This window comes from Schistocerca gregaria, chromosome 1 (genome assembly GCF_023897955.1).
Source record: "Schistocerca gregaria isolate iqSchGreg1 chromosome 1, iqSchGreg1.2, whole genome shotgun sequence".
Lineage (NCBI taxonomy): Eukaryota > Metazoa > Arthropoda > Insecta > Orthoptera > Acrididae > Schistocerca > Schistocerca gregaria.
In genome coordinates this window covers 47,543,354-47,565,147 of record NC_064920.1, presented here as the reverse complement: position 1 = coordinate 47,565,147, position 21,794 = coordinate 47,543,354, and the positions used below count along the sequence as shown (strand labels likewise).

General features: G+C 42.7%; 1 non-coding gene across 1 annotated transcript; it reads right to left on the bottom strand.

Moving 5' to 3' along the window:
• Positions 1 to 20,940: 20,940 nt before the first annotated feature.
• On the bottom strand, positions 20,941 to 21,012 carry Trnak-cuu (transfer RNA lysine (anticodon CUU)). The gene has a single exon. It is a non-coding gene; the product is annotated as a tRNA-Lys (tRNA).
• Positions 21,013 to 21,794: the final 782 nt, after the last annotated feature.

Sequence of the window (21,794 nt, the reverse complement as noted above, 5' to 3'; positions counted from 1 at the left end):
CTATTCTACTGCGTGAAGTCTGTGTTATATGCGTATATTCAACCTTCGTTGGATATTTTAGTTCCCATGCGTCCTCAAGTTTTAGGTCGGTTACTAGGCGTTTAAGTTCCAAAGAACCGTTAAAATGTGGTTGTTCATCTTTACGATTTAACACACAGTTAAAATCACCGCCCATTATAAAACTGTTTGGGTTTCGACGTACTAAATATTTAAGTTCCTCTTTATAAAATGCTGCCCTGTCCTGTCTACTACTGTTTCCTGAGGGCGCGTATAAGTTAATCAATGTGGTACCTAAAACGTTAATACTAATTGCCCTTCCAGATTCCAACCGCTCCACTTGAGATACGGGAATCCCTTCCCTGAGCAGAACCGCTGTTCCTGTATGTGTTTCACAAGATACGTTAACAATTGCGGTGTATGGTATTACAAATTCCGTCGTTACAACCTCCTGTAGCAAAGCGATATCGGTTCCAGAGTCTTACAAAATTTCCTTGAGCGCAGCTAGCTTTAATGAGGTTCGAATTTTATTTATATTGATCGTTGTGATAGAGTATGCTTGCATCTCTAACTTGCTACTGGCCACCGACAAAGTTGGTCAAAAACTGTTGTACTTTTGGTATGCTGAAATCCGGTTTAGAACTACAGTCATTCAGAACTTGGTAGCAGTCCTAGTAACACGGTCGCTAAACGTTAGTTTGTCTGCCATTGTCATCCCGCACCTTAGTACTGAGGGGCTGTTCGACATTGAGTGTGTCAGGAGGCTCATCTGGAGCACCTTCTCTGACAATTTCATATCGTATATTTTTCTGTGATTTTACGTCTGACTTGTCCGCTTTTTGTTTGGCTTGGGTGCGAGAAACAGTAAGATTCGGTTGTGGTTTTAGCGTACGGCGGTGGACGCCCTGAAAACCCTGTCCTGATTTTGTTGTGGCAACACTCGACGCGGCCGCTTCAGCAGCAGTGTCTAGAGAGACCTGGTTTGTAAACACTGCCTGCTGTTTACATACTACCTTCGCTTGTTGTGATGCTTGCGACGGTGTTTGCTTATTTTCCGGTTCAGTAGTAAACACTTTCACTTGTTTACACTCTGGTGCCGGTTGCTGTGCTGTTGCGGTGTCGCGGTGTTGTTGTTCTACCGCTTCCGCGAACTTCCCGTCGGTAAACAGCTGATTATCGCTGTTTACAGCTGGGCAAGTTGTCACTGCTTGGGGGACTTCTACTTTCTCGCTGGCGGCAGCTGCCGTTGCATTTTCTGGCAGTGAGCGAGATGTATCAGAAACTGCAATTAAATCTACTTGCATTCCGTCTTGGGGCACATGCAGATTTTCATCGTCAGCTTTCTGTTTACGTACAGTAGGAGATTGTCGGGAGGTGTCATCATCAGAATGATCATCTGTATGTTCAAGTGGTCGTTTCTTGGTTAGTACGTCTAACTCACGGGCAGAGGAATCACAATTGAAGCGTGTTACCAGGGGTGGAAAATCACTGCCATCAACAGCAATAGTTCCAGAACTAGGTACAGGATCCGAACCCTCACCCTGTTTGGCTGTGTTATCGGTTGCCAAAACTTCGCTCAAGGTCATCTTGCGGCGTTGGACTAAATTTGTTTTTAGTACAAAGACACGACGGGGACAGTCCTGCCTTAAATGACCCGATTCATTGCATATATGGCACGTAGGGGTTTGACCAGTATAAATCACGTGTGCTTTATGCCCGTCAACAGTTATATGAGATGGGATATTCGTCTTTACTTCCATCTCTACCGAATGAATACCATTGAAGCTCTGAATTTTAAATTGCTTCGACCAACGTTCGTTAACTATATCCTTTACCTCACCACATTGAGACAGGGCAACCTTGATTTTCTCATTATCTATCTCGATAGGTAAATTTAACACCCGCACAGATCTATAAAGAGCATCAGCTCTCCTGATAGCCAATTTACTTGTAGTGCCGTCTCTATGCAAAAATTCGACATGATACTCGAATTTTCCAATAATTTTATCGACCGAAACGGGATCCAAAAACTTTACGAAAACACAGTAGTTGTCAGTATCTAGCTGAGTGGTATGCACCATATCAGAATTTATGCCAAGTACCTGAACAAGCCAATCATGAATTTTCAGAGCAGTCGGCCGAACACGTCGTGTTTCCTTAGCGAAGGCAAAAACCAGCGTATTCTTCCTCACAGTTGTAGCCATAGTATGCAGTAATCAAGGGGAGATTCCAGTAATTAACGAAAACTCCACAAACGACAAATAATCGTCGGTAGAAAACACAAAAACAGAACACAGGAGGCAGAAGAAAACACGAGTTACACACGAAGAAAATCACAAAACTCAAAAACACCGAAATGCAAAGGTAAACACTGGCGAAACACTGACTACACGCCGCAAACGGAGGCACGTCCGTACGCGTCGGCAGCTAGAGCCAGAATAGCTAGCAGGCTGCCTCGGTGAATACCTGCCGGGTAGCACGTCACACAGTACTCGTTTGGGTTGGGTGGTCCCATACAGAATCTCTCCATGCTGCCTAATGTTTTCCTAACGTCACACTCGTCACGTACTTCACTTTTATTTCATAATCATTTCTGAGAGGTAAAGGAATTGCATGACAACATGCAGAGCTAGTGGCGTCAAAATTAACACACATACTTGATGTGACTCAAAAGCCGAACGAGTTACTTTCCGACGTTGTTTTAGATGTGCAAGTGCCAGTCAAAACTCGCGGTGACGGCATTCTGCCGACCATTTCGCTAGTTAACACCGGTCTTGTTGTGTGTGTATCAAGCTCAAGAGCAACTCCAAGCAAAAAATGGTCAACAGCAACATTCAGACGGTTTCGTACTGCTCAATTTCTACATTAAAACGGTATGTTTCTTTTTCAGAACTAGAAAAACAAGAGCGTGACAGCATTCGAACCTGTAATCATCAGATCCGAAGTCCGACGCCTGATCCATTAGGCCACACGGTCACTGACGACCAACTATAACTTGTATACGACTCATCTCGAAACGCTCAAACCCCTGAGGAATTGTGTTTTCGTTCTACACAGCCGCTGCCCCTTGCTCTTTCCCACCCATTCGTTACATTCAACCTCTTACGAGACCGACCAAATATAGACTGGGAAACCAGACCATACACTTTGTGCATTCGGAATCGAAGGCAGGGCGTCCCTCACCGCATTTGCTACGATGGCCATTTGCTACTTCTGCAGAAGAGGCGGCGGCGACGGCGGCGACGACGACCGCGAGACGCTCTGAGACATGTGAGAAATACATCTATAAAATGTAATTCAGACTGCCTCGTCCCACCTTATGCTTGTAAAGGAACTGAAAATATTGTGATTTAATCGCAGAGGTGCTGAAAAATTGTTCCTGTGACACACCAGAGAAATATCTGGTAAACGTTTTATCTTTGAGAGGTATGAACGACTACTTTTTGTTCTGATGGGCTGGTGGGATGTCGTACTGTCTAATTACTAGTGTGTCTGTGTGTGGTAAATGAAAGATTTAAAAGACGCAAGATGTGTTTTATATTATTTTCATCGCACAACAAGCCTTATTCCCATGCCTATGGAGTATTTATGTTAAGCAGAGAAGGCGAGTTTTAGATGGAACCGAAGATCTTCAAAACGGCGCTGCTCAACAGTAGAGGTGCGTGATTGAGCGGCCACGAAAGGAAAGTAGAGAGCACAAATTACTTCCGATTCGTTTTGCCGAGACATTCAGAACCTGCAATCTTCTTTTTCTTATAAAAATACTAGTCCGATGCAAAAGAAATACTCTGAGATTTAAATAATTGCCATTCTTTTACCCAGGCCACGGGGAATGATAGAACGTACGTGCCTCTACTCTGAATGTACGTTAGCAATCTCCGAGTGTGTTACGACGAAATTATTTCACAATGAAAATTTCTCATCAGACCGCAACCACTCGCACGCGAATGTACGTACCCTCTGAATGAATCTAGTCAGTCACGCGGGTTGTTCAAAAGCTTTACTTTTAATATTCAGTGGATTACATTTCCGAAATTAATTTTTGTTTATGCTGCAAATCGTACTTCACGCGAAGTATTTATTACGTAAGTTTCAGGCTCAATGTAATAAAAAAAAAGATTCCGAATAATAGAAATAAAGAAAAACAATCAAACAAATCAAACCTTAATAAACAGAAAGAGGGAACGTTACAATGGCGACCGAGTGCCATGACCATAATTTCAGTAAAAATCAGTAGAATTGTTAGTTGAAATATTTAAGCTTTTTATCTTGCCATCCATTATTGCCACTACAACATATTGTTTCTGTTGCATGTCATGAGAGCTACGTACCAGAATCGAAAAACCACATGGAAATTACTAATTTTCGAAAAAAAGTTTTGGACCATTTAATGTTAATTCTTCTCACTACAAAACCGTCAGAAAACACACGTAAGGTAAGAACAACAGCACTAATCCGCTTTAGTTGAAAGTAAATGTGGGACAGTTTTTTTTCATTTATTCGACACCCACTGCGTAGAACGCATAAATTCCTTTTTCCAAATTCTTTTCCATTTCTTTTTAGTTTACGTAAAAATTGCATTAGTTCATTTTCTATTATATGTAAATGCATCACAAGATGGCGGACAATTTTATTGATTGAGCGCGAAAAAAGTAAGAGTCATTTATCAGTCTTCTGTTTTGCCAGAGACATATTTTACTACGTGAATTTTCACGGACGAGTGCAAAGCCATCTGTGATTTATTTACGTGTAGTACGAGCTGTAGTGATAGTGAAGTTCGGCTGCACGCTGTTTTGGGTTGTGAATCGGCATGGTGAAACTCAGATCTCAGACAAAATCATGGATAGTTCGTCAGATGAGGATTCAATAGTCCAACCCTTACAAAACTTTGAGGCCGAAAGTACTGCGAATACCGAAAACACAGTCGCAGCGACCGGCAGTGCTCAGTCGCAGGCGACGGGCGACAATATGTCGACTACAGAAACAAATACGAATACTGACAATACACAAGACCCAGTAGAAACAGACCTTATACGCATGTTTAGAGAGATGCAGACAAATTTAATGTCGCAGTTTGCAGCTCAAGTTGTAGAAAATGTTGCGTCACAAATGCAAGCTCACACAGAAAATGTTGCAGCTCAGATAGGTACTGTTAACACACGAGTAGAAAATGTTGCAGCACAAATGCAAGCTCACACAGAAAATGTTGCAGCTCAGATAGGTACTGTTAACACACGAGTAGAAAATGTTGCAGCACAAATGCAAGCTCACACAGACAATGTCACAGCGCAGATAAACGCTGTCACTACCCAGATAGCCAGTGTAACGACACAAATGGACAAAATAGACAATGACGTGAAGAACCTGACCGACATGCAAAATAATCTGACGACTCAACTGACCCAGTTAAAAAGAGAGGTAGCAGATCAAGTGATAGAGGTAGTACGCGAAGATTTAAATTACATGAGCCAAAACATTGATAACTTAAAGTCCACAGTTAAGGATATGCCAGAACAGATCCGTACCTTAACCGAAAATTTTGAAGCTATGAGTTTTCAACAGACCGAGCTTAGTGTCAAAATGCAGGAGGCTGTAGACCAAGTTGATGACATGACGAAACAACAAAAACAGCAGTTTGACGAATTTTTAGAGGAAAAAGACAAACATATCAACCATACATTAGAAACAGAACTGAAAAAAGCAATAACTAACACTGTAGAACAGGTGTACACTACCCAAAACACGTCTGTAACTAAACTTCCAACTGACCTAGCTCAGTTACAAAAGACTCTGATACAGGACTTACCTGACTGGAAAAAACATGTAGACGAGCAACTAAAGAGTAAACACCATACACAGAACGAAAGAGAACAACATTCAGAAGAGGAATTTGATGACAGACGCACAGGTAAGAGTGACGACGCAGCAAACAGTTATCTTTATCCCGATGTACCCATGTTTTCACCACACCAAGGTCGTTACGGTAATCAACATTACCGCGACGAACGAGAGAGACACCAGACAACCGAACCAACTTTGTCGGCTGTTCTGTTAGAGGAAAGCCTTATAAAACACAGGCAGTTTCAAGTGTTTATCCCAGAAAAAAAATCCGTCCACCCGGTAATTTTTATAAAGTCATTTAAGAATGTGTTGCCTAAGACCTGGTCTGAAAAGCAAAAAATACAGTATGTAACTGGATATATTCAAGGGGATGGTGCCCTATGGGCAATGGAAATGTCGGAAAATTGTCAGACATTAGAACAATTTGAAGCTGCATTTTTATCTAAGTATTGATCCCATGGTGTACAAGAGAGATTGAGAAAAGCTCTGTTTAACCCGGAGCCATACAATCCAAAATTTGGATCACTCCGGAAGTATTTTGAAAAATACTTAAACAAAACGCGATTCTGGGACGAGCCCGTCACACACACAGACGTACTGCGCATCCTGAAGGCAAATTTACCGATCAGTATCAGAGAAAAATTAGTACAAGTACCAGAGAGCAATCTCGAATATTTCCTATCTGTATTAGATTCTATCGATTTAATTAACGAGGATGCTAGGCATAATCAAGCCTACCAAAACAATTTTCGTGGCAGCGGTAGCAACCAGCTTATACAGCGCCAGCCGCATTACGGCGTCAACAATGTAGCGTGCGCGGCTGAATCGCGACCGGCTTTTGTCGATCGCGCCCCTACAGCACAGATGCCAGGCCCGAATTCGGGAGGAAATTACAACTGCTACAATAAGACCTGCCATCCGCAATACAATAGAAAAGGAAAAAACGGGGATAGGAATTTTTCTGGTTATTCCGGTGACCGAAAACGTAACTGGTACAGAAATGGCAATAGGAACCAGTGGGGAAATAGTTATAATAATTTCCAGCCTGAATTTAGCCGCAACCACACGGGAGATCATCAAAGTAGGCAGTGGCAATATCCTGCTAACAGCCAAGCCTATCAATCAGAAACGCTAGGTGACACTATTTCGCTAAACTCAGGGCAAAACCACGACAGAAATACTCAACTAAGGAGCAACACGTCAGGGGTAAACATAATTGAAGTCGCAAACGAAACACAAACAGATATGAACCGTGGAGCGTTAAACTAAACATGGCCTCATTATGCTCCCCAATGTTGGCCATAGATTGTCGTGGGGGCGATCCATGCTGTCATGAAAGTAAATCGCTCAGGTACCAAGATGAAAAGGATATGCGTGATTTATTGACCAAGGAGGAAGAACCACAGTCTTGTGAAGGTGATGGTATAGTAGAAGCTAATTTACAGGCCGTAGTAGGAAAAGTACCTACGCATATCCTTGTAGATACTGGTGCGAAAATTAGTGTGATGTCCAAGGCACTATTTAAAGAGATTAATATCCACACGACTTTACCGACCTATCCAGTACAAAATTGTCGGATATTAGGAGCCATAGGCGGTAAATCCAAGTTAATTAAAATGCAAACCATGGTCGAAGTGCAGATTGAAGACATTGTTTTTCAGTCAATTTTTCTAGTTGTAGAAGGGTTGACAGAACGGTGCATTTTCGGCATGGACTTCTTAAGGGAAAAGTATGCTAAAATTGACTTGGAATCTGGAAAGTGTCATTTATATATTAACGGAAAGAACTGTAGTGTGGATTTAATAAAAGTCAAGAGTAGGAACGACAAAGCTTGTCGAAATATACACATCCAAATCCTATAGGTCAATACTTCACGAAATAGCGACTCGAGTGAACTGTGGTATCAGCAGGTAGAGCAGCATGAAATTGAACAGAAAATATCTGAATGCTCGGAAATCTCACAACAACAGAAGGGTGATCTTAGAAGTGTATTGTTACGCTATGCTCGTGTGTTTGATAAAAGACCCGGGGTCTTTAGGACGTATCAGTATAGCATGGATGGTCGTCCCCACGACACTTTCTGTAAGAATACCTATTCTATACCTTGGTCACAAAGAGAGGCAGTGGCTCAAGAAATAAAGAAAATGCTCTCGTGGAATATCATAGAGACTTCATTATCGCCTTATTGCAGTCCACTATTAGCGGTCAAGAAAGCCGACAATTCGGTGAGACTCGTTCTCGACGCAAGGGAAATTAATAAGATTATAGTTCCAGTAACCACCCGAGCTGAAAACCTGGAAGAACAGCTGCAGCGTTTTCATGGGGTGCAATATTTAACTAGTGTAGACCTCCGTAGTTCATATTGGCAAATCCCTCTATCACCTGATAGTAGGAAGTATACAGCATTCATATTTGCAGGTAGGTCCTACCAGTATTGTGTTCTACCGTTCGGATTGAACGTTAGTGCCGGCGTTTTCATAACTGCGCTCGACACTGTTTTAGGACCTGACCTTCTTGACAAACTCACAGTTTATATAGATGACATATTAATAGCAACACCTACATGGGAAGAACATATAGAGCTTTTGGAAAGAATGTTACAGAGGCTTTCAGCGGCAGGTGTCACAGCAAACCTTAGCAAATCAAAATTTGTGAGAAAAGACATAAAATTTCTCGGTCACATAATTTCGCCGGCAGGGATAAGACCCGACCCAGAAAAACTGTTAGCCATAAAAAAACTTTCCCGCGGCGTGCACAAAACGACAGCTAAAGGCATTTGTGGGATTGTGTTCTTTCTTTCGCAGGTTCGTGGCGAACCAATTGCTCAATAGCCCTGCATTATTGGGCCTCTTAAAGAAGGACAAACAGTGGATCTGGACGCCTCAATGCCAGACCGAGTTTGAAAAAATAAAACATGCTTTGGTTAATTCTAAAATACTAGAACATCCTGACATGAGCGAAGATTTCTGTATAGCGGCGGATGCTTCATTTTCGGGACTAGGAGCCTGTCTATTTCAGCTGGACACAGGCGCTAGCTCCGACAATGTTAAGATAATTAGTTTTGCTAGCCGTACTCTGTCAGAATGCGAGCGCAGGTATTCCACAACAGAATTGGAAGCCATTTCTATTTTGTGGGCTATTAAAAAATTCCACAATTATCTATTTGGCAAACATATACGAATCTACAGCGACCATCAGGCATTAAGCTTTTTACTCACTTGTAGGTTGCTACACAATCGCCTTGCACGGTGGACCTTATTTTTGCAGTCTTATGATTTTGAAATTATATATGTGAATGGCAAGGATAACGTAATCGCCGACGCACTGTCAAGATTACCACAAGGACTACCTGAGTTCGAAGAATTGGTAGGAGAGAACACAGAATTTAAAGTTATGCTCATCAAGGACACAAAATTCAGGAAATATTTTTTGGATATGTGCAATAATATGGCCAAATTACAGGAAGAAGATGACCGGTGGAGAAAAGTTAGATTCCAGTTAAACAATAACCCCCCTTTACCCATAAGACAACATTACAAATTACACAAGGATGTATTATTTTACAGGAGGAACATGTACAGCGATACATGGTGCGTTTGTGTGCCCGAAGCATATGAGAAAAGTTTAATTTGGCATACTCACTACGCTTGTGGACACTACGGTGCCCGCAAGTGCTATAAGGAATTAAGTATGTACTGTTATTTTCCCAATATGCTTCGACGCACACAACAAATTTTGAAAACTTGTATTATTTGTCAGAAGGTTAAGCCTGTCAATCTGAACTGCGAGACAGAGTTGCATCCTATTTTACCAAAAAACCCACTAGAGCTAGTATGCATAGATGCTATGGGTCCTTTACCCTCTGTCAGGGGAGGTGTAAAATATATTATTTGAGTATATGATGTATTTTCAAAGTATGTGAAATTATATGCCACGAAAACAACTGCAGCTAAGCCTATTATCAGACGTATGCTAAACGACTACTTCCCGTCTGTTGGGAAACCACAGGCGATCTTAACAGATAACGCAACCAATTTTACGTGCCATACTTGGAAAAAATTTCTGAAAGAACAACAGGTTAAACAAATATGATATCCCGGTATAGCCCGCAATCAAACCCTATTGAAAGAATATTCCGTGAATTGAATAGGTTTATGACGACATACGTAGCCAACAAGCAGTCTAAATGGATTGAATACTTAAACGTTTTTGAACAGGTGGTAAACAATCTCCCAATATACGACACTGCAGTTACGCCGTCAGAACTAATATGCAATAAGAAAGAAAATAATTAATGGGTAAACCCTATCCCGTCTTTTCCTTTTTGTTTGGTCACAGTGGTATTTTAGTTTTAAGTTTATGTACGGAGGTATCTGGAGCGAACAATTGGCACAGACCTCACAGCAAAATAGATGTAAGTTATTTATTCTTTTTTTTTTGCCACTTGTGTATCAAGGCAGTAAGGTACAGGGTAAGTTACAAAGAAAAATATTGGACTCCCTAAGGTACAAAGGTTAATTTTGTGACGCAAGTACACGATAGGTTGCTGAGAAAGTATTTTGTGTCTTTGACGTATCCACACCACGAGTTTTTATCTATAAATATATCGCACAAAACACGACCTTCAATTTTTTTTTGTATGCTGCAATTATAAAAAAGGATTCCTAACTGCTAATGAAAGTGTAGGGTACTATATATATATATATATATATATATATATATATATATGTACCATACGCACTGTAACTTGATCTAAGAAAAGTGCACCTAAAGATAGGATACATGAATAACAACTTGTGTGATCTTACTGTCATACAGATAATTTTTTTTTTTACTTTATATACATGTTTGAATGCAAGTACGATGTTGAGATACAATTTGTGAATGTTAACTGAAGCAAACATAACACCGTCGCTTATAAAAAAAATAAAGGAGTATGTATAAGGTAAGTTACAGGTAGCCAACTAGCCGAAAAAATGAGGTAACGCCGAAACAAACACAATTATTTACAGGTGGCGCTCGGCGAGATACTGCGAGACTTCAATCGGCGGGGAAAAGTCATGAAGTTACATTAATGTCACTATGACTGGCGATTGACGTAATAAAACATTACCAAGATCACTGAGAAACACATACGTGATACCCAGTAACGCCAAAGAATTTTAATAATCTATTTTTTTTAGTATGAAAATACGAAGGATATATGCTGACTTTAGAGGGATGCAGTACATTGATTATATTTTTTTATGTGATTATAATATTTTGACCAATCTCAGCGGAAGATATTTGATGGAAGGAGAAGAAGTAACACAAATATGAACACAAAAAAAAAACACCATATACGCGAGCACAGACTTTAGAGGCAGTAGCGCACAGCAGCCAAGCTTCATTATTAATCTGTTGTTTGTACTACCTAGCAATTTATGTATAGTGATTTATTTATGTCTGTTTACTCATTTCCTATTATTATTTTATTCCTTTATATTTATGATGTGTGTGTACCATGCGTTGTTACAAACTTGGGTGACGAAAGGATGGAAGAATCCCCCCCCTCCCACATAGTAACTCGCGGGTAGAGAATGAACAAACTTTGCCTCATTTGGAGACAACTTCTAAAAGCACTTATAGTGCGTTCATGTCCTAGTATTGTTATTTCAATACATAAGTGCATCAGTAGCACGACATAGAGTAAAAAAATGCTGTTGTTCTCAAACGTGTTCTCCTATGCTCTATGAGATATCAGACAGTGTCACGATCGCGAAATATAGTATTAGAGGCACGTACTTTCTGAGAACACAATCACCTACCAATTTATGTAATAAAAATGTTATGAGCAAAAAGGTACGCCGACAAGGTTCAGTAAAAAATCGCTGGAACAAATAACGAACGTGGGCATTTATCATAAAAGACAAGCTAGTGATATCATGAGCTACAGTTTTGTTTCTGAATGGACAGGACAGTGTGACAATGTTCTTCAGTGTCAGTGACCTGTGAGCTATATGCAAATAGACAAGTGAAAATACGTTTCATATCACGAACCTTTTCCTTCGAGGTAAAAGAGACATAGTGAATCGACGAAGACTGCGGCGGTACAAGTGTTTGTGCACTACATATGACAGTGTGCCGTTGCTAGCCAAATAGTGAAGTGCAGTACTTACCTTTGTGCAGTGGACTTCGGAGGCACCGAGTGGTCCCTTCCCACAGCCAAGGTGTACAGCAAGTGGAAACAAGTGCGGTTGGTTTTTTTGCAAACTCTGCGAACACTGCACGAGACACTGAAAAGTTTGGACCGAGACGCGCGGCATCGCTTTACGGCGGTGGGCCCGCGCAACTGCCGAGTTCCACACGGCGCGCAGCGCGCCACCAAACTGATTGTTGCGAGTGCAGTTATGTGCATATGACACATTATTGGCTAACGGCATAACATAGAAGGACAATTTAAATGCAAAGCAAAATCTACATTTAAATGGACACCCAACGAAGTGCCAAGACATGTAGGAACACAGATTCCTGAAACCCGAAATAAAGTCTGACTACCCCAGCTCATGATTCACGCCCCCACGTTACCTTTGAACAACGCCTATGTTTATATGTATATATATGTATTAGTATTAAGTTAGACTAAGTATTAATCCATGTGAATTTTTGTTTGTTGTTTATATTACCCATGACGAGACAATAGTAAAATACGGAAAGGATGTCACTAAGCAGATCGTGGCGTAGAAGAGAGAAGCAGTGGAAAGCAGAACCAACTCTAAGCAAGAGCTAACGCCTCTTGCTGCCCCAGACACGACTATTAACCCACAATCTAGATCCGAACACTCTAATAAATATGTGACTTTCCTGAAAATTTTTTTTAATAATAAAAAAAAAATAGTTAGGAATTATGAATTTTATGAGCAGCAAGTGTAAAAGAAGACTGTTTATATAGCGATAGACTATGTATAAAACAATGTAATACCTTTGTATAATGCGATGTACCAAGAAATAATAAAATAATTTTGTGTATACAATACAAAAAAAAAAGAGAGAAGAAAGAAGGTAATAGGAGGATGCAACAATTATCCAAATGTGATGATTTTGTGTCAAGGACGATGTCATAATTTTGTGTGTATAGTATGTAAGTTTATGTGTGTTTTACATGTGTTCTGTGTATCCTTATATAAATAATTTGTCCTCATTGTCATGTGTCAAAACTGGCATCAAAACCATGTTTGTAGAATGAAGTGATCGGGAGAGAGACACTGACAGTGCAATCCCATTACGTGTGAATAACAGACAAGGACTACCAGTGTGCAAAGTGTTTGGGTTCATTGTCCGCAAAATTGACATTTCTTCAGACAATTCGCCCAAGAGGGCGATGTAAAGGAACTGAAAATATTGTGATTTAATCGCAGAGGTGCTGAAAAATTGTTCCAGTGACACACCAGAGAAATATCTGGTAAACTTTTTATCTTTGAGAGGCATAGGAACAATTTCGCCCTTCGTTTTTTATTTCTGGTATGAACGACTGCTTTATGTTCTGATGGGCTGGTGGGATGTCGTACTGTCTAATTACTAGTGTGTGTGTGTGTGGTAAGTGAAAGAGTTAAAAGACGCAAGATGTGTTTTATATTATTTTCATCGCACAACCAGCCTTATTCCCATGCCTATGGAGTATTTATGTTAAGCAGAGAAGGCGAGTTTTAGATGGAACCGAAGATCTTCAAAACGGCGCTGCTCAACAATAGAGGTGCGTGATTGTGCTCTCTACTTTCCTTTCGTGGCCACTCAAATTACTTCCGATTCGTTTTGCCGAGACATTCAGAACCTGCAATCTTCTTTTTCTTATAAAAATACTAGTCCGATGCAAAAGAAATACTCTGAAATTTAAATAATTGCCATTCTTTTACCCAGGCCACGGGGAATGATAGAACGTACGTGCCTCTACTCTGAATGTACCTTCGCAATCTCCGAGTGTGTTACGACGAAATTATTTCACAATGAAAATTTCTCATCAGACCGCAACCACTCGCACGCGAATGTACGTACCCTCTGAATGTATCTAGTCAGTCACGCGCGTTGTTCAAAAGCTTTACTTTTAATATTCAGTGGATTACATTTCCGAAATTAATTTTTGTTTATGCTGCAAAACGTACTTCACGCGAAGTATTTATTACGTAAGTTTCAGGCTCAATTTAATAAAAAAAAAGATTCCGAATAATAGAAATAAAGAGTAACAATCAAACATATCAAACCTAAATAAACAGAAAGAGGGAACGTTACATGCTGAACCGCTTTGGCAAATGCTTTATCTGCGCCATTCGCCTTAATCACTTCTGAGAGTAATTCTTAATAAAACGCCTGTCGCTAATTGTTCGTCATCACAGATACTGTTTGCTATACGGCCACGACGCGAAACTGATTTCCAAAATTCGTCTTCGTCCTGTGAGGATGGAACTTACGACCCCTGGTTTACTACACCAGTGCTCTACCACTTTCTTTTTGTTTTTATTGTAGTGGGTGAGCTCCACCTACTCTTCAGCACGGTCAAAACGGTAGGGCTCGTCCGGGATTTGAACCCGGGACCTCCTGCACCATAAAGCAGGAATCATACCTCTTTTTTTTTTGTTTACTGTCTCGGTTCTTGGTCTTACTTTTGTTTTTCTTGTTCGCCCTAAAGGTCCACGTAAACTTCAGTCCAGGTGCAGAGAAGAATTTTACATAAAGGCGGCAAAACCAGCTACAGTATAAAAGAAATCGGCTCACACAGGCGACCTTAGCCAACACCCTCCCTTTCAAATGTCAGGCTAAGCATATTTGCAAAATCTTTACGGAGTCCTGGCAAGCGCAATCGGTTCCAGTAAGCAGTAACGATGTACTGCCAAAACGTTTGGTGTTCATCCTCTTCATGCCAACTATTGACAAAATGTACGAAGTGTCCAAGCAACCACATAACGGTATTGAGCTTCGTTCGCGGATAAAAGGAAGAATCGGGCCGTACGATGATGTCAATGGTATAAGCGGTTTCTGCAGTCCTAGTTACAAAAGCCAGTTGTTTCCTGAGCCAAAGCCAATTAGCAAGGTGCCCACTGCCGGTGAATCGATGCTCAAGTGTGTCCAGGAGACCACACCGAGTGCAGTTGTCCATGTCAGAAAGACCAATACGGTGCAGTCGTACGTTGGTTGGGACCAAACCATTACCTACCCTACACCACGTGGACGCCACAGCCATTGAGTGGATCGGCAGACTACCATTCTTCCAGATGTTCCTCCAGGACACTGATGGAGACGCCAGTTCGATTGGATTGGGACCAGCCAGCCCCTCCCAACGGCCAATCAAGCTCTTGGTCGTTGGCACCGGTCGTCGCAAGAAGACGTCACCGAGGTAACTAACCGCAATATAAAATTCCCGGATGTGTTTCAACTTAAAATTGAGGCGACCGACGTCGACAGGTGGAGCAAGGCTCTTCGGACGCAGAACAGTAAAAAGTCTGGATGTAATTGAAGTCACTTCTTGCGTAACAATGAGAGTCGTACGGCGGACGTACAAGGCAGATGCCTTGCGAGTAATGTCAGTGAGGCCCAAGCCTCCGGAGATACGCGGTTTCGTCATAACCTCGTAACGCAACTTGAATAGATGACCCTTCCATATAAACCTGCTAGACAATTGGCGCAACCTTTTCGCCAACATAATGGGAAGTGGGAACAGCTGAGCAACATAATAGGCTTTACATAACACATACGTGTCTAAAATTCTGACTTTTTGCAAAATGGTAGCAGAACGCTGCTCATGGACCATCAGAGCCCCCTGTATCTTCTCGGTGACAGATTTTCAATTACGAGCCGCCATTTTTATGGGACACCGATGAATGCTAATCCCCAATGACGTATGGCGATCGACAAAAGTGGCCCAAGGGACATTAGCATCGCGAAACCCTCGAATATCAAGGAACTTACATTTACCCTGATTGAGACGCCCTCCAGAGACACAACAGTATGCATCAACTGCCCCTTTCAACAATGTGATATCATCACGTTGACGGAGGAGAACAACGACATCGTCCACGTACGCCTTAACAGTGAGCTTCCCACCACAGAGGGTCATACCCTGAAGCTTGAAAGCAAGAGTCCGAAGCAGCGGTTCCAGGGACAATATGAATAGAGACATAGAGAGCGGACTACCCTGAGGTACCCCTCGGCGGATAGCAATGGGCGGCGTCAGCTGCCCATTGACTGACACCCGAGCAGTTATTCCCCTATACAAATTACCAAGAACACCACGTGATGAAGCGTTAAAACCTATTGTATCTAAAACACGATTTAAAAACACATGACTGACGTGATCAAAGACCTTGTAAAAATCGAGGAAAGCAAAGGCACAATGAACGTTTGTAACCGCCGCAACCGAGACAACATCCCGATATTCAGCTACTGGGGTCAGAATAGATCTACCAGGAAAACAACATTGATGTGCACCAATCACACCCCGAAGCAGAGAAGATAATCGACTATTGAACGCTCTAGCAGCTGTCTTGTAATCAAAATTCAGCAATGTGAGCGGACGAAGATTGGCAGCAGATAAATGACCAGTGGACTTCGGAATTAAAACAATTTCCCCTACTTTAAAATCGGCTGGCACATCCATCCCGCTGACAATCTCATTTAAAATCTGCGTAAAAGTGCCACCCAAAAGAGGCCAAAACCGGAGATAAAATTCTTTAGGCAGGCCGTCTGGACCCGGCGATTTACCGGACGGAGAGCGAGCAATAAAATCGAAAACATCATCTACCTGGAACTCCCGGGGAAAGTCGCCGTTCGCGTCAGGCGTGATCGTCGCAGGAAGATCCTCAAGGACATCATCAGAAAGTGACGCACCAGAATCATCGGCAGAATAGAGACTAGCGCAATACTGATGAAGAGCACGCGCCATATCCTCCTGTGCAATAAGCTGTCGTCCATCATCCACCATAAGAGAAGACATGAAGGTGCAACGACGTCGAGTCTGATGCCGCAGCTGGTGGTACAAAGAAGTCAGTTCACCTTCAACAAGAGAGTGAGGTTTCGACTTTACTCGCAGACCATCCAACTGTCGTCGTTTGAGGGTCAAGAGCTTTGCTTTAATACGACGAACATCATGGATCCGCAGAGGAGAAGGACCCGCCGCGTCATACAGTTCACGCAGGACAGAGTAGTAAAATTCATACGTGTTCTTAAAATCACGCGCCCTTGCGGCACAGTAAAAAATCAAAGACTGACGAATCTTGGGCTTGGCAAACGCAGTCCACCAAACGAGCAAGGAGGGGTAACGCGGGACAGAGCGAAGACATCGCTCCCACACGACACTTACAACTTCATCAATGGCACTGTCGGCATGGTGGGAAACATTTAACATCCACTGGGAACGATAAAGTTTTGCTGGTTGGTGACTAAGATTTACAGTTGCAGTAAAAGCACAATGGTCAGAAAAACTAGTAGGAATAACATCGACAGAAAGAATGTTATCACATAAAAAATCAGAGAAGTAGAATCTGTCGAGTCTACTGCATGACGACGCGGTAAAATACGTAAATTTCACCAGGGTTGGATATTTGTGTTCCCAAACATCTTGCAGGTGCATCGTACGAACCAAGTCATGTAAATCTCGGCAATAATTAAAATTGGGGGACTGGTCTTCAGGGCGTAAAACACAATTAAAATCGCCTCCGAGCAGAAGACTCCGAGGACTCCTGCGCAAAAGATAAATAAGCTCTTCCTTATAAAAGCGCGATCGAGCCACAGTGCGACCCGAACCAGAGGGGGCATACAAAACAAATAGGCAGATATCAAAAAGACGACAACCAATCCCACGACCAGAGTCAAGGAATTCAATGTCAGTAACAGGAATACCTTCTCGAAAGAAAAGAGCAGTTCCTGTTTAATTTTCCGGTTTGACATTAAAAACAGTTTGAAATCCAGGTAGAGAGAGATTAGAAAACAATACTTCCTGCAAAAATACTACGTCCGCACAGGAGTCGTAGAGAAACTGCCGCAAAGAGGCAATGCGAACGTCGGACTCAATACGGTTAACATTTAAGGTAAGAAAGGTGTATGCTTGAACCATGGAGAGAAAATCGAGAGAAGAAATCACCTACACAGACGCATCAACATCACAGTCCATAGCAGGGGAGACGGAGGCATCCGAGGGAAGGGGACTGCTACCCCCTTCCGCGGATCCCTTACGTTTCGGTTTTTTACGAACAGCATTGACGTTCGGCTGAACGCGCAACTTGCGTCGGCTGACGGGCAAGGAAGTGGCAGCCGAAGGTGACGTAGGAGGGTCAAGTTCTGTATCCGACACCACCCGCGCCGGTCCACAGTCAGGGTCCGGGGTCGCGGGGGAAACATCCGACGAAACGGACTGGTCTACACCAATACTAGCTTCCGGCAAACATGGACTACACGGAGGCGAAACGTGAGCAGGAAGCTCCGAAGCTGCTAAGTTGGAAGGAAGCGGAGCAGCTCCGCTGGCAGAGGTATGGGGCAGCGAAGCAGGAAGTTGTTGCGGCTCAATTTGTAGTGACAAATAAGTCGGTTCGGAAGGCGGCGCCAACAGGCCCGACCGACGAGCCGACTCAAGAGAAGCCGCGTCGGAAGCCGGAGCTACTTCAGGGGAACAGGGAGCATCTACACTACTCTGTGGCTCGGAGGATGTCGGTCTCACGGATTGGGGCATCTCGGGGAGATCCTCATCCGTACTATTTCCATCTTGTGCGCGACGCCGTTTATTATTCAAAAGCGGCACACCCACCTGAGGAACAGACGCAACAACATCAGATTTGGCACGCAAAGGAGGAAATTCTGTGTCAGGGGCGTGCAAAACCTGCGGCGGGGCGCTATTACCACTGGACTGTGCGACACCAAGAGCAGAACCACCGGCAACGAGGTCAGCGACCGTTAACTTGCGACGCTGTTCGAGAGAATTTTTTAACACAAAAACCCTCCGCGGACAGTCGGTACGCACGTGGCCACTCTCATTACACAAGAAACAGTTGCCAACCAGACCACTATATGTTACATGGACAAGATATTCACCGACCTGCAGGTGCGAGGAAATATTCTGCTTCACGTGCATTTCGACGGAACGAATACCACTGTAACACTGCAGACGATGTTGGCTGGACCAGCGTTCAAGGCGAATACTCTTAACATCACCATACTTGAGTAAACCCTCCTTAAGATACACATTATCCACCTCCGGCGGGAGGTTGTAAACACGAACACTGGTGTACGTAATGGAATCATTTGAAAGCAGTACTGTACTGACAGAATCATCCCGATGCCGAAAGAGAACCTGATGACCAAATTTGGAAATAATTTTATCAACCTGAAGGTGGTCCATAAATTTAACAAAGAAAACATAAGGTTCTGTATCAAAATATGCAGTGTGCACCTGATCCGAAATAATGCCAAAGGTATCTACTAACCAATCATGAATCTCAAGGGAACTAGGTTGCACATGGCGGGTGGACGTGTCGAAAGCAAAACTAACTGTAGCCTGACGAGGAATAACCTGAGACGACATTTTCAAAAACTACGCGGTCTAAACCGCTAAACAAAAACACTGAAATGCACGCAGAAAGTAACACAAGGAACGAAACAACGACGGAGAAAAACTTACAGAAGGTACAACACTACACGTAAACAAACGATATCCCACTATACGTAACGATACGGCGGAGCGGAAGACTAGGCACGTCCACACTGCACGGCGTCTGAAGCGGAACCGCCTAATGTTTTCCTAACGTCACACTCGTCACGTACTTCACTTTTATTTCATAATCATTTCTGGGAGGTAAAGGAATTGCATGACAACATGCAGAACTAGTTGCGTCAAAATTAACACACATACTTGATGTGACTCAAAAGCCAAACGAGTAACTTTCCGACGTTGTTTTAGATGTGCAAGTGCCAGTCAAAACTCGCGGTGACGGCACTCTACCGACCATTTCGCTAGTTAACACCGGTCTTGTTGTGTGTGTTACAAGCTCAAGAGCAACTCCAAGCAAAAAATGGTCAACAGCAACATTCAGACGGTTTCGTACTGCTCAATTGCTACATTAAAACGGTATGTTTCTTTTTCAGAACTGGAAAAACACGAACGTGACAGCATTCGAACCTGTAATCTTCAGATCCGAAGTCCGACGCCTGATTCATTAGGCCACACGGTCACTGGCGTCCAACTATAACTTGTATACGACTCATCTCGAAACGCTCACACCCCTGAGGAATTGTGTTTTCGTTCTGCACAGCCGCTGCCCCTTGCTCTTTCCCACCTATTCGTTACATTCAACCTCTTACGAGACCGACCAAATATAGACTGGGAAACAAGACCACACACTTTGTGCATTCGGAATCGAAGGCAGGGCGTCCCTCGCCGCATTTGCTACGATGGCCATTTGCTACTTCTGCAGAAGCGGCGGCGGCGGAGACGACGACGACTACAACGACCGCGAGAGGCTCTGAGATATGTGAGAAATACATGTATAAAATGTAATTCAGACTTCCTCGTCCCACCTTATGCTGTACCGCTTTGGCAAATGCTTTATCTGCGCCATTCGCCTTAATCACACCTGAGAGTATTTCTTAATAAAACGCCCGTCGCTAATTGTTCGTCATCACAGATACTGTTTGCTATACGGCCACGACGCGAAACTGATTTCCAAAATTCGTCTTCTTCCTCTGAGGATGGAACTTACGACCCCTGGTTTCCTTCACCAGTGCTCTACCACCGAGCTAAAGAGGGGCGGCCAAGCGGCACTCTTGCGTACTTCGGCCTTACGGTCGCCTGCATCATCAGACTTCAGCTGACAACACTTCATATTAGCTTCTAATATTTGCAGCTATGGCGACCCATTGCTGCTTGGCTACACAACTGACACGTAACCGATGTGCTCTCCAAACAACAACACTTGTATTTCAGAACATGTCTTTCACACATGTCTACAAAATCACCTTCACCTTCAAATACAGTTCCCTTGCGACTGATAGAGACGTAGGCAAAGTTTAAAGTTGCTATTTACATTACATCACGTTAATCAGAAAGACGGCAATTTACATCTGCAGCGGAACAAAATTCCGTTCCGCTCAGCGTGGGGCTCGAACCCACAATCCTTGGATTAAGAGTCTCACGCTCTACCGACTGAGCTAGCCGGCTGCCTCAGTTAATACCTGCCTGGTAGCACGTCACACAGTACTCGTTTGGGTTGGGTGGTCCCATACAGAATCTCTCCATGCTGCCTAATGTTTTCCTAACGTCACACTCGTCACGTACTTCACTTTTATTTCATAATCATTTCTGAGAGGTAAAGGAATTACATGACTACATGCAGAGCTAGTGGCGTCAAAATTAACACACATATTTGATGTGGCTCAAAGGCCGAACGAGTTACTTTCCGACGTTGTTTTAGATGTGCAAGTGCCAGTCAAAACTCGCGGTGACGGCACCCTGCCGACCATTTCGCTAGTTAACACCGGTCTTGTTGTGTGTGTTTCAAACTCAAGAGCAACTCCAAGCAAAAAATGGTCAACAGCAACATTCAGACGGTTTCGTACTGCTCAATTGCTACATTAAAACGGTATGTTTCTTTTTCAGAACTGGAAAAACACGAGCGTCACAGGATTCGAACCTGTAATCTTCAGATCCGAAGTCCGACGCCTGATCCATTTTTTTTTAATCCCCGGTTTAGGAGACCGATGCCTTATCCATTTTTTTTTGTCTAACGCTCTCTCAACTGAGCTATTTTTTTTTTGTCTGTCTCCTCGGAGATTATTTATATCATGGAACAAAGTTTTTACTTAGGACGTTGTGGTTTTTCCCTTATTTTATTTTATGTTTTTTATTTGTTTTTTTTTATTATTTGCCCTGTTTGGTTCTTGAATGTTGTAATTTGTTTGTACCTTTTTCTGTTGTGGTTTTTTTTTCGTACATAATACCG